A 12,916-nucleotide genomic window follows, 5' to 3' on the forward strand; every position below is an offset into this window, starting at 1 on the left:
GCTCTTCATTTTTAAGTTATTAGTTTCAGGTGTCCAACATAGTGATCAGACATTTATATAACTTACGAAGCAATCACCCTGAAAAATGATTTATAGCGTGGTTTCTTTTCTTTATTTGATGTTAACCTCATTTACATTTAATGGGTCCTTTCTATGTGCTTTGCCTTTAGGGTGGGTTAACTCATGACAATAACCTTCTGAGTAGGCACTCTTACTATCAGGATTCCTGTTACCCAGACAGGGGCCTGAGGCAATGTGGTTAGGGTGATTGCCCATGGTCATGAGGTTAATAATTGAAATTTGGACCCTGAAGTTTCAAATCTTGAAATCTTACCAACTACGTGGGGGTGCATACCCCTCTGGGATGCATTGTAAGACGTAACATTTTGAGGATTGTAGTGAAATTTATTTTAAAAATTCAGAACCACATTGTACTTTACAAGCTCTTATTTGGGGAATGGTTTTCCTTCAGTATTCTCTTTTCTATTCATTTTAAAGCATTGGTTCTCAACCTTCCTAATGCCGCGACCCTTTAATACAGTTCCTCATGTTATGGTGACCCCCAATTTCATTGTTACAAATTGAACATAATTAAAGCATAGTGATTAATCACAAAAACAATGTGCAATTATATATGTGTTTTCCGATGGTCTTAGGCCACCCCCGTGAAAGGGTCGTTCAACCCCCAAAGGGGTCGCGACCCACAGGTTGAGAACCACTGCTCTATAGAGATTAACTCCATAGGAGCATAAAATGGAAATTTTTAAAAATCACTCATTGCTAATAAGTAGTTATCTACAGTCCATTTCTATTGAGATTACTGGGAAAATCAAGTGAGAGAAACTGTCATGGCCATTGATTACCCACGTTTTAGAAGGAGGCTAATGGTACTTAAGTGATCTTCCCCCAGGTTTTACCTTATGCTCAGGCTCAGCAGAGGTTTCTTTTTGTAAGATTGGCTTGATATTTGAATATGCAAATAAATCTTCTAATTGGTTTCCACTTTGGAATGTGTTAGGCTTAGGAAAAGTACTCTTTGGATTAATATATTAGGAATACCTAGGAAACACAAGCATATACACATGGTACACATACATATGCCCGCTATACCTTTAACTTGGCCTTCACTTACCTGAGTTGTGGGAAAGAACTGCAGAGCTTGATATTCTAATTGAACAAGGGTCTCCCTTCGCTCTTACCTTGTGCTCTGCTAGCCCTCCATTCGCCTACAGTGTACTTACAGGTGTATTTTCCTCTCTTATCTACCTGCTATCCTTTTCTCCATGTGATCACACATTAGTGTATTTGTTGCTTCCCAGACAAATACTGCTCTAGTGAGCCCCAGGACCATAGAAGCCTGGAGGCAAAAGTATTTAAAAATTTTTTAAGGAAATTGTCAAATGGATCTTAAGCAGATGAGAAGGACAAAATGGTGAGAACCATCCTCTAGCATCTATCAAGGGGACTACTTTATAAAGCTAAATATAAAGGGCTGGACGTCTGTAAGCAGGTACGGAATGAACACTGGATGTGAAGACAGAGAACACCACAATTACTGATGTTTAAAAGGCAATTCTTTTCTCAGTAATGAGGTGGTTTGAGTAGGGAACCTAGTTATTTAGGCCAATGATTCTGAAACTTTAAAAATCCAGACGCATGAACAGGCCACACCTTCCAATCAATTTTGAATATGTGCTCAGATTTGGACATATATTTCATACGTACTCTTCAACATCCATACCTCCCTCTCTACCCCTGAGGATCATTATGCATATAATTTTTTTCCACTTTTAAAATATAAAATCACAACTACATATGCTTGTCCAAACCATACATGTTCCTTCTGGCTTGCCTTATTCCCCATTCTGATGCATCCTTTTATTTTCTTTTTAAATTAAATTTATTGGGGATAACATTGGCTAATAACACTATAAAAGTTTTAGGTATACAATTCTATAATACAGCGTGTGTATGTTGAGGCATCCTTTTAAAATCTACATACTTCCCAGCATGCTCCACCACTCATCCCTTGGTGAGCAGTGATTTTATCAAGGTCTGCTAGCCTTTTTTTAAAAATTGAATTTATTGAAGTGACATTGGTTAATAACATATAAGTTTCCAGTATACAATTCTATAATACATCATCTGTATCTGCTAGCCTTTTAATGCAACAAAGTTCATTACATTTTGTTCATAAGCTTTGTGTTAGATATTGCCTCTGCAGTCATCTGAAATCCACAAATATATTTTTTTTCTTTCTGGACTTCAACACTTATTGGGCATTGTCCTAGACTCTCTGTAACCAAATGCGGGACAGCATGGTTCTGCCACTCAAGGAACTTATAATCTAGTCTCCTTGCCAAGCAACATTTGAATTGTTCCATGCCATGGGTGACTGGAACCAGTAAATTTGGGGCAAAAAATAATATAACATCCTCCAAAACACCCATTTCTTCATTTACAGTGGTGGTGGTGGTGGTCGTGATAGGGTTAAGTACTCCACTATTCAGAAAAATACAAGCTACTTTGCATTGCTGGAGTTCTATGCTATCTCCATTCAGCTACATTGGTCAAAAGAAGAGTCAGGAAGAGTCTGAGGGAAGAATTCAATAACTTTCTTTTGTTCATAGTGCACTCTACTGTCTATTTCTTTCTCTCTTCTCAGCCTCAGATCAGCCTGTACTCATGGTGGGTGGGAAGAGTGAAGTAAAGGTAAATAACACAAGTAGGGGGATATAAGGATGATGAGTATTCTTGAATATACAGGGAAATTTTTGCAGAATTTATATATTTTATAAACCATTTCTGAAATAAACAACCTTGTTTAATACCACAATTAACTACCTTAAAGACATAGCACTAGCCCCACAAAGATGGTTGTTAGCTTCCAGGTTTAGTTGGGTTCCATTACATTATTATTTTGGTTATAAAAATTATACATGCCCATTATAAAGAAACACACCTGAAAGTAGCTAACAAAGAAAAATGTATGTGTAATTCTGCCATTTGGAGATAATCAATTTAGCCCTATTGTGAAAAATTTTCACTTTTGAATGTATGCATATGTAAATATGTGTGTCTAAACAAATTGTCCTGCTTTTTTAAACTTAACTTTATACAGAGAACATTTTTCCATGCCATTAAAAATTCTTTGAGACTGTTTATGATGGTTGCGTAATATTCCATTGTTACTCCTTCACTTCTTGAGGTGGACCAGTGGATGAGGTCAGGAAGTGGGAGGTCATGGAAAGAATGATCATGGGCTCCTGTACCATAAAATGTACTGAAGAACAACAATCTGATGCTTATTATTTCTTTTAACTCAATAAAATCTCAGCAAACATAAAACTATGAAAATTGAGGGAACTTGGGCTTATACTCTCAGTGGCGTTGAATATCAAGGAGTACCAAACATACCCAATAGAGAGCCTCTTCCAAAAGATCACTGTAAAGTAGATTAAAACAGCCCATTAATCCAAAATCCAAGGGAGCGGACACACTTGGATTTTAGTACATAGCCAGCAGCAAACATACTAATGTAGGGTAATATTCTACCTCTCTTTGTGCTTTACAGTCATTTAAAAAAAATTTATCTTTATTGTTGACCCCATTCACCAGGCTCCCACTCCCCCCTTCCCCCCACGCCTTCACTGCACTTTAATCTGTGTCCATGGATGATGCATATCCTATATAATAAAGAACTAATATGCAAATGATCATCACACCCTCATGCCCTCGCACCCTCTTGCCAGAACTGCTCAGACACTCAACACTGGGGAGAGGAGAATGGGGACCAGCCAGGCACAAATGAGCTTGCGAGAGAGGAATGGGGACCAGCCAGACTGTGGCCCAGGAGAGGGACAAGCCGCCGCCCATGGTCCCAGGCGCCAGCGGCTGCACTTGTGTCTGCGGCCCAAGAGAGGGACAAGCCGCCTGCCTCGCAGTCCTGGGCACCTGCAGCTGCAGTCTGGGCGAAGCCACCTGCCCACAGCCCCATGTGACTGTGGCTGGCCCAGGTGAAGTTGGCCTGGGTCCTGGGTGCCTGCCACCGGCCAGAGGGAGAGATTCCTGGGTCCCGGGTGCGGGGCGAGGTAGAGGCGGTTAGGGACAGTCAGGTCAGCAGGGGAGCAGTTAGGGGTGATCAGGCAGGCAGGCAGGCAGGTAAGCAGTTAGGAGCCAGCGGTCCCAGATTGCGAGAGACAGTTGGACATCTCCCAAGGGGTCCCAAATTGAAGAGGGTGCAGGCTGGGCTGAGGGACGCCCCTGCACAAATTTCGTGCACCAAGCCTCTAGTATGTATATAAATTCTTTGATTATTCTCTGCCTGCCCCCTTGATTTAGCTTTTCCAAGTATGTATTCTTGTCCACAACATGTGCAGAAGTCAAGCAAACTAATGGGCACGCCACCATTTGAAGATGGAGATGGTATGGCTGCTTTGCCTTTTTAGTCTAGACTCCCTCAGATGTCACATCTCTGTAGATATTCTCTCAAAGTTGCTTGAACAACTTTTGAAATTATGGGGAGAGTTTTGGGGATCAGAACATTCCAACATTAAAAGGGAGCCTTTAATGTTATTTAAACACAAAGCAGAACCAACAAGTGCTTGATTCTAATCAAAAGCAGAAAAATCAGGCATGTCAAAGTCTAATAAAACATAGTGATATAATTAATTCATGATATATATCTGATTCTATTAGTATGAGTTTTCATTGTAGTTTCCTAGGGCTGACATAACAGATTACCACAAACTGTGTGGCTGAAAATGACAGAAATGTATTTTTTCATATTTGTGGAGGTCAAAAGTCCAAATTCAAAATATTAGCCCAGCCATGGCCCCTCTGCAGACTTTAAGAAAGTGCCTCTTCCAGGTTTTGGTGGCTCTACAAGTTCTTTGGCTTGGGCTGTGTGACTCCAATCTCTACCTTTGACCTTTTATGGTCTTCTTTCCTATGTATCTTGTCACAAATTTCCCTTTGCCCTTCTCTAAGATCACCTGCCATTGGATTTAAAGCTGACTCTAAGTCCAGGATGATCACACTCAAAATCCTTAACTTACTTGCATCTGCAAAGGCCCTTTTTTTCAAATAAGGTCACAATCAGAGGTTCTGGGAGTTAGGATATGCACATACTTTTTTGGGAACTACTATTCAACTCACTATAACTGTATTCTACAACATCATAGCAAAACATCTAGAATAAACAAAAACAAAACACTTCTGTTTGCATTCCCTGTAATGGAATTCGACTTATATTCCTTTGGCTTAAGCTTTTGTACAACCAAGCGATGTACTCCTTCAAGACTATTTGGAGCGGAGGAAGTTTTGTAAAAACTGCCTACTTTTAGGATTTCTTTCTACACCGGGAAAATTTAAGAAAATAAAGGACTAATTTTTTAAAGCTTTCACATGGATTCCAGATGTTGAACATTTAATCCAAGAAGGTGTTTCCTTATTATACAAATGTGGTGCACATCAAGAAATTGGCATTGTTTAATTTATGACTCACACGTGAGCCATTGTTTTTTTGTGATATAGTTATTTTAACTGATTCATAAACTAAACAATGTCAATATTTTGGACACATACCATATTTGTATAATGAGGAAACACCTTCTTACATCAAATGGTCAACATCTGGGATCCATGTGGGAATTTCTTTGAAATTTTAAACAAAGACAAATTAAAATGGTATTCATTTTCTCAGAGATGCAGTTAGTTGGTAATCAAAAGACCCAATGGACCAATTTTTAATCAGGGGGAAAAAATAACTCAATTAATTGGAATGTAAGTTATCAAAAACTTTCTGGAGGAAAATTGATAGCACACACAAGGTGGTAAATGAGCCTTCTCCTTAACCAGACAATTCTGTTTACTGGAATTACCTTAAGGAATAGAAACATGCCAATAGTTTTATATAATGGGATGGTCATCATAACCTATTAGGCTTTACCTTTTTTTAAAGCAGTTTTAGGTTCACAGCAAAATTTATATGCTCTCTGCTCCGCATACACACAGCCTCCCCCTCTAGCAACATCTAGCACCAAAGTGACATCTTTGTTAGAATTTAAGAACTTACATTGATACATCATTGTCACCTAAAGTTCATAGTTTACATTAGGGTTCACTTTTGCTGTTGTACATTCTATGGACTTTGAAAAATGTATAATGGCATGTATCCACCATTATAGTATCAAACAGAGTAATTTCACTGCCCTGAAAGTTCTCTCATAATTTGTTTTTGATAACAAGAGGAGATTGGTTAAATCAATTTTAGCAAATTTATATAATGAAGTCCTATGCAGCTATTGAAAATAATTTTCTCTGTCTCTGAGTTGGGGTTAAAGATGATGTTTGCATTCTTTTCCTTGTTCTTTATTTTGCAAATAATCTGTAAATCATATTACTTTTAAAATTAAAAGCCAGACATTTTGACATGGTTGTCTCACAGGCATCTCAGATTCAAATGAGCTCTTCTGTCTTTTTTTTTCCTTTCTCCCCAGGCGTATAAATATCACCTCAGAATACAATAACTGTGCTTTTATGTAGCCTCTTAACAACTTGGTTCCTCATATGTGATATGATTTTTGTTAGATTACTCCTACGATACCTTTCAGAATAAATTCTTAATTATAATGGTGAAATCTCCTAGAGCTTAGTCAGAACAGCTATTCCTATTTCTAGACCACGGGGCCGTTAGAGCTTAACTCCTTAGATGAGCAGTTGTGTAGAAGGGAAAGAATGCCTTAACCCCTGGAGCCATTTTGCCTAGAATCTAGGACCATGTGGTTCCAAGACCCATTGCAGGTAGGTGGGGCTCGTGTTTAAATCGCTATCAGTTTAGGTATTGTCTTTCTTGATGCCAATTCACATTGTATTTTGAATTCTTCCTGAATTTATTATGTCTGTTCTTCCTTTTTAATGTACACCTCAAATCCCTTCCATTTTTCTGTTTACCTTTTAATAAACAGTTCATATACAGCACAATATTCAGATGCTATATTATAGAATTGTACAACTGAAACCTGTATAATTGTATTAACTAATGTCACTCTAATAAATTCAATAAAAATTTTGCAATAGAAATTGGGTACAAGGAGTTAAGTATGAGCTCTTCTTTGACCTCAAATATTCACTAGTAGTTCCTTCTTTCAATAAATTGCAAAATGAGACAACCAGTTGCAGCAACATGGGAGTCAGCTGAACACTTCCCTCCTTGCTCCCCTCTTGTGTAATGACAGCAGGTCCTTGAAGAACTCATTTCATTCAATGTCCTTTGTGTTGTAACATTGAAAAGAAAAAGAAATGCTTCCTGGACAGTCCCAGGGCCACTGTTTGTGAGGAATTTGCAGGTTCCCCCACATCTGTGCGTTTCCTCTGGGGACTCCAGGCTCCTCCCACATCCCCAAAATGCGCTCGATTAGGTGAACTGAGGTGTCTACATTGTCCCATTCTGAGTGTGTGGGGGGCAGTGAAGGGGTCATGAAGGTTCTGAGACTCCTGGGTTAAGCAATAAGATGAACAATGAAGGCATCACTAACGTGGTGAAGTGTGAGGAAGGAGTTTGAATTAGAAATATAATTTTGGACTCGTTAAACTGATCAGTCACTCAGCTTCATGTTGGTGAAAATGGGTAAGGGTATCTGGGCTTGAGTGAAGACATCCATATTGAAAGTATTGATTTGGGAGTCACCTCAAACTGTTTTAAAATTATTGAGCGGGACTGAATAATAAAAAGTGTAGAGAGGAAAGAGGAGAAGAGGGCCCTGGGGTGACACTGAGGAACACCATCAAACTGAGTTTGCAGAAGAGAGTGGGAAGGAATAAGCGGTGAGGTAAGAGGAAAATTAGTGTGTTGTGTCAGGAAGTGAAGAGAAGATTATTACAAGAATGAGATGGTTAAACGCCCCTGGAATGCTGCTGAGAAATAAGATAGAACAGAGACAAGTTCTTTGAATTTGACAAAAGCAGCCTTAACTGGAATGGTAGGGAGTGAAAACCAGACTGTAAAGGGTTGAAGAGAGAATAAAAAGTGTGAAAGCAGACAGGGTTAAGTATAGAAAAAGTCTGAAGCAATTTTGTTGTGAAGGGAAGTGGGGGGAGAGATTGTGAACCTGGAGGGGTTTATCCAATGAAGTGAGTTCCTTCCTTCCTTCCTTCCTTCCTTCCTTCCTTCCTTCCTTCCTTCCTTCCTTCCTTCCTTCCTCCCTCCCTCCCTCCCTCCCTCCCTCCCTATCTCCATCCCTCCTTGCCTCCCTTCCTTCCTTTCTCTAAAAGTCAATGGAAAAAATATCCTCAGGCCAGTATTAACAAAAACAAAACACCATTCTTTCTTTCTTCTTTCTTTCAAGTTGGTGCTACTAGAGAATAAGAGTATAACAGTGGAGTGATTTAATTGAGAGGGAATGATGACAATGCAGAAAAGGAGAGAAGGAGCCAGCCTTGATGACAAAGAGGGATTGGATGAGGAGCTAGATGTGGAGGCGGGCCTTCCTTTAGGACAGTGGTTTTCAACCTTCTGGCCCTTTAAATACAGTTCCTCATGTTGTGACCCAACCATAAAAAATTATTTTCCTTGCCACTTCATAACTGTAATGTTGCTACTGTTATGAATCGTAATGTAAATATCTGATATGCAGGATGGTCTTGGGCGACCCCTGTGAAAGGGTCGTTCAACCGCCAAAAGGGGTCGCGACCCGCAGGTTGAGAACCGCTGCTTTAGGAAGAGAGGGTACTTTCTCTGTTGGACTCTTAGAGGAGGGCAGTGTAGAGGCAAGTCTGTTTGTAGGTAGAGAGCAAGAAGAGTCTTTCCCCATTTATGGCTTCTCACTGAAGTATGAGGCAAAGTCATCTGCTGAGAATGAAAGTGAAGGGTGAGAAAGGGTGTGGAAGGTTAGAGAGAAAAGAAGAGAAAATGAAAGAAGGATGGGAAAGTGAATCTATCAGACTAAGATTTCTGGGTCTTTTAGAATATCCATTTCTGGTCTGTGATATGAATTTAAAGTGAAACAAATAAATTTACATATATAATTTTTCTCTACCAATTTTCAGATGCCAGATTAACAATCATGGTTTAGCCAGGAGAGTAGTATGGAGGGATAAAAGAGTAAGAGAGCTCAAGGTCTTTGGAAAGCGTGTAATTCTGATGGTAGACCACGGGATTTGGCTAGACGAGGAAAGGATGAGGCAGGCAAGGGCTGATTGTGAGAAAGTGCTGGGATAACTGTAGTGGGCGTTTTGGTGAAGGTGAAGGTTTTAGCTGTGGGGATTCATGAACAAGGGATCCAGTGATTGGAAAGTGTAATATTTGAAATTAAGGTTTTAGAAGTGATGTTGTTTCTAGTACTGATGAAGTCTAGGATCAGACCATGGGGATGGATGGCTGACAGGATGGAGAGAAAGGTCATGGTGATAAAGAGGTGAAGGAACTGGAAGACTTCCCATTGCTTTTAGAGTGAGGCTGAAATTCTTTATTAGGGTGCACACAGATCTTTGTGAAAAGGCTTCTACTTAATTCTCAACCCAGCCTTATTATTCACCACCATCTCTTCACTCAAGACTTTTTTTTATTGCATCTTGCTCTTAATACTCTCACTGTTCCTTAGGTCTTTATTTGCTTCTGTTCTTTCATTCTGCCTAGAACACTCAAACCTCACTGCACTTCACTTTCACTCCTCAGATATAGGCATTTAAAAAAATTTTCTAAGTATTATTTCACTCACTAATATGTACCTGAACATAACATTCTTGGTGAGACAGTCCTTTTCTTTTCTCTTTCAGATAGACTCTGTACTTCTTTTATAATTACAAGTGTGTTTCCACACTAATCTGTATAATAGTGATGTTTGAAAATCCTCAATGGAGGATATGTTTTTATTGATTTCAGAGACAGAGGAAGAGATAAAGAGAGAGAAACTTTTTTCTAGGTATTATTTCACTCACTAATATGTACCTGTACATAACATTCTTGGTGAGACAGTCCTTTTTTCCTTTCAGATAGACTCTGTACTTCTTTTATAATTACAAGTGTGTTTCCACACTAATCTGTATAATAGTGATGTTTGAAAATCCTCAATGGAGGATATGTTTTTATTGATTTCAGAGACAGAGGAAGAGATAAAGAGAGAGAAACATCGTAGGCATCCCAATCCAGGATTGAACCTGCAACCTAGGTATGTACCCTGTCTGGGAATTAACCCACAATCTTTTGGTTCACAGAATGATGCTCCAATTAAGTGAGCCACCCAGCCAGGGCTAAAATAGTGGTTTTTTAATATCTGTTTATACTTATTTATATCATAGTACATGCTCAAATATCAAAATTATTCCATTTGTGTTTTGACAAGAATATTGGATGCAGAGTTCTTGTATTCACTCATTTATTTGTTCATGCATGCATTCATTCATTTATTCATTCTTTAACAAATATCTACAAAGTATGTACAATGTGCCAGAAACTCTTTAAGGCACCTGAGATACATCAGTGAACAAAACAGGCAGAAATCTCTGCCCTACGTTCTTACATTTTGGGGGAGGAAGGCAGATAATAAATAATGAATATAGCATATAAGTGAATTAGAAGTGTGTAAGACTTTGATAAAGGCTCTGGGGGAAAAGTAATACAGGAGGGCTTGGGGTGGTTTTCTTCCATTGTAAAGAAAGGGGTCATGGAAGGATTCACTAAGTAAATAGCATTTGAGCAAACACTTGAAGAAGGTGAGGAAATGAGTCACGTAGGTATCAGGGAAGCATTTCAGGTGGTGGGACAGGAAGTGCAAGGATTCTAAGTGGGAAGACAGACTACAGAGACAGAGATGCTGGTAACTGGGAGCTTGTGTGCTCTGTTCAAAGGACAGCAAGGAGGCAGTGGGACTGGAGGCGTGCAGGCAACAAAGAAAATAATAAGAGGTGAAGTCAGATAGTAAGAGGTGCACTTCATTATCAGGTTTTTGGCTTTTACTTTGAATGAGAGGAGAGTGGGAACAGGGAAGTGACATGATGTGATTTACATTTTCAAAGGGTTACTGTGGCTGTGGGTTGAGAACACACTAAAAGGGAAAAGATAGGAACAGGAAAGTCAGAAGACTAGTATAACAATCCTCAGGGGAAATAATGATGGCTTGGACAATGGTAGTGGTATGGCAGTACAGAGAAGTGATTGAATTCTGGATATAGTTTGAAGATAGAGCCAAATTAATTTTTTGACAGAATAAAAGTGGTCAGAGACAGAGGAGAGATAGACAACTCCATGTTTTTAGGCCTGGGCTCATAAAGGAATGAAATTCAGAAAGGGAAGTCTGTGGGTAAGCGAGGTTCTTGGGAGGGAGAGCAGAAATCTTAAACATACTGAGTTTGTGGTTGTTTTTTTTATTAAAACATTATTTATTTCTGTTTTTTCCATATACCTTATTGTTCAGGAAACAGTGTTACATACATATCTGAAATAATACACAGTTACACTCTGCTTAAAGGCAAAGCAGCACAGGGAAAGCTGATCAGCTGTCCAGCGTTCTCAACCTTTGGGATCTTGGTTTTAGTTTTACATCAATTCTTAAAAGTCAGGAATGTCATCTTCAAAAAATGTTAAGCGGTTTGCAAAAAAAAATCACTCTGGTAAGTATTATATTTGTATAAATGGGATATATTTTCTTTAATACATGAAAAACTGAGAAGAGAATGCCATTTAACGTCATTGGTATGACAGTATAGGACCAGGAAAAAATACTGTGATAAGCTTGCCTCTATGATACCAAGAAGATATTCTAGTCTGAGCTTAATATGCTTCCCATGTTTTCTACTAGATGCTTCTTTTCTGCTACTTTTCATCCTTTTACATATTTTATATCAGAGGTTTGGTACGACTTTTAAAACTTTATTAACAGGTGCAAATCTAGTATCCAGAGATTTCTTCTCAAAAGGCACTCTAATTCATCAGATAGCCCAGCAGTTTCATTCTCACGAACATTCTAGCCATGAGAAGACGTAATGGGCACAGATGAATCCAGTGAGTAGAAGAAGAAATCTACTGAGTTTTGGAATGTTTGGTGCATTGGATCAGTCTAGGATTATGAAACCTAATCTCCCATTGTGAAAAGAAAGTTGGATGTGAGTCCTTCCATAATATATTGTCCATTTACTCTCTAGGCCAAAAAAGCCACTGGTCTCTGGAGGTTCAATAATAACATCATAAATTATTCCTCCAGTGATCAGAAAGTGAGACACCACCAATAGAGCATACACCATGGCAGAGAGCAAGTGCCCTAGAGTGGCTTCTTCAGCTTCAGGTTGGGGCATTCGAGCACTAAGAATGGGACTTGGTACAAAGTCTCCATATTGGTGGTGGCAAGGTGAGTTCATGCTGTTAATGTGTTCTTCAAGTGAAGATGTTCAGTAGGTAATTGCATATACAAACTTAGACTTCAGGAGAGAGGCCTGGCTAGAGGCATACATTTAGGAGTCATTTTCATACAGACAGCGTTTAAGCCCTGAGACTGGATGAGGACGTCAAGGGAGTGAGTATGGGAAGGGAAGAGAAGAGAAGAGAAGAGAAGAGAAGAGAAGAGAAGAGAAGAGAAGAGAAGAGAAGAGAAGAGAAGAGAAGAGAAGGGAAGGGAAGGGAAGGGAAGGAAAGGGAAGGGAAGGGAAGGAAGGAGGGGAGGGGAAGAGTGGGGAGTGGAGTGGAGAGTAGGGTAGGGGAGGGGAGGAGAGGAGAAGAGAGGAGAGAAGAGAAGAGAAGAGAAGAGAAGAGGGGAGGAGAGGGGAAGGGAGGGGAGGGGAGGGGAAGGGATGGGAAGGGAAGGGAAGGGAGGGGAAGGGAAGGTTGCTCTTACTATAACCTAGTCCAAAAGAAAACATCACATTGTTTGCAAATACCCAACTATTTAAATAGAACAATATCTGAGTTCTATTATACTTCACA

General features: G+C 39.4%; 1 pseudogene; it reads right to left on the bottom strand.

Moving 5' to 3' along the window:
- Positions 1-11,904: 11,904 nt before the first annotated feature.
- On the bottom strand, positions 11,905-12,329 carry LOC102770339 (annotated as a pseudogene).
- Between the last annotated feature and the right edge of the window lie 587 nt (positions 12,330-12,916).

This window comes from Myotis davidii, unplaced genomic scaffold, assembly GCF_000327345.1.
Source record: "Myotis davidii unplaced genomic scaffold, ASM32734v1 scaffold290, whole genome shotgun sequence".
Classification (NCBI taxonomy): domain Eukaryota; kingdom Metazoa; phylum Chordata; class Mammalia; order Chiroptera; family Vespertilionidae; genus Myotis; species Myotis davidii.